Raw genomic sequence first — 1,573 nt, 5'->3', positions numbered from 1 at the left:
GAGATGTGGAGAAGTAGGCCACCACCGAGCTTTTTGTACAAAGCCACCAGTTCTGTTCTGCTCGAGATGTGGACGCATAGGTCAACTGTCTAAGGACTGTAGTTGCTACCAACAGGAGCCTCAACTAAAGACAAAAACTTTACCGCCGCCGAGAAACCGCACCGACAATAGAAGAACTTCATCACCGCCGAAGAAGCGCTCCGCAAGTCATACTCAAAGGTCTGCAAAAAGGTCCCGTGGTGTTCAATGTGATATGGGAAAACTACCCCACTGCCGATGTAGTTTCCTGACAATGGGATATGGAGGATATGCAGACTAAGAAGATATTAGAGACAAATCTTAGTTTAGTGTTTGTGTTAGGATAAGTAGTGTAGGTTTAAGGGTTAAGGTTTAAGGTTTTAAAAAAAAATAAAACAAAGTTTTTTTTTTTTGGTAAGAAAGGGGGAAATGTAACGAAGTTACTAATTTTTTGTTAATATGTAGAATATGGTAAACAGGTGATGCGCCGCGCGCTACATTAGTCAGTTCTTATCGAACCGAACCAACCGACGCTGCAGTCAGTTCTTCACGGACCATCGAAACCGACCGACGCTTCAGCCAGCTGAACGGTAAATTTTATTGTTCCTGGGGGCAAGCTTTGAAGGTGTAGGTATTTCGGAATCGTTTCCTTCGGACCGCCAGTACAGGATGTTATAACACTGCTGGTTAACTTCGAGGGCCACGACTCCGAAAACCTCTCGGCGATTTGAGTTGTTTCCTCTGGACTGCCAGTTCCGGATGTTATAACACTGCTGGTCAACTTCGGAGGCTACAATCTCACTATCGCCTAGGTATTTCCGAACTGTTTCCTTCGGACCGCCGGTACTGGATGTTATAACACTGCCGGTTAACTTCGAAGGCTACGGCTCCGAAATCCTGTAACCAGACCTGAATTCACCCAGGTCTTTCCGAACTGATTTCTTCGGACTGTCAGCTCCGGCCGTTTTAGCCCCCAACTGGTCAACTCCGAGGGCTGACCGTTTGAAAGCTGTTACTGATTCTCTGACCCCGTCTGTACCCCCAGAGCACAGTTTTCATACCGTCTGAATCTGTCATGCATACCGTAACCGTCTGTTTACCGTTTCGAAACCGTCTTAGTTCTCCGTACCGTTCCCCGTTCTGAACACTAGGTTGTGTTGTCCGCTTGTTTTCCGTTTCAAAGTTACCGTATTAATTTAGTTGGTATCTCCAGGTCCGACTGTACCGTTTATTAATTTGAACACGAGGCTGTGTTGTTCTCTGTTTGTTCATTTGTGCTAGAGTTTTTAAGTAAGGATATGAATGATTGTTAACTGTTATTTTTCCGGGTTAACACGACTTGTTAAGTTTTGCTGACAACCCTGTGTTTTCTTATTTTTGTCCCACTCCCTGCATCCATTTACAGATAAACGTGAACTCTGTCTTCGACTGTGTAAAAGCTCCCCAGGTATACGAAGCGAGTTCCTTAGTTACGCTTCTCCAAATAAAACTAAGGTGGCGCCCGAGTTTCGAAGCACCTACCCCTAGGTGTGGCAAAAACCGTACCAGGACCGGT

Source organism: Ips typographus, unplaced genomic scaffold (assembly GCF_016097725.1).
Source record: "Ips typographus isolate SLU unplaced genomic scaffold, UJ_Ityp_2.0 IpsContig58, whole genome shotgun sequence".
NCBI classification, from domain to species: domain Eukaryota; kingdom Metazoa; phylum Arthropoda; class Insecta; order Coleoptera; family Curculionidae; genus Ips; species Ips typographus.
This window is presented reverse-complemented; position numbering follows the sequence as displayed.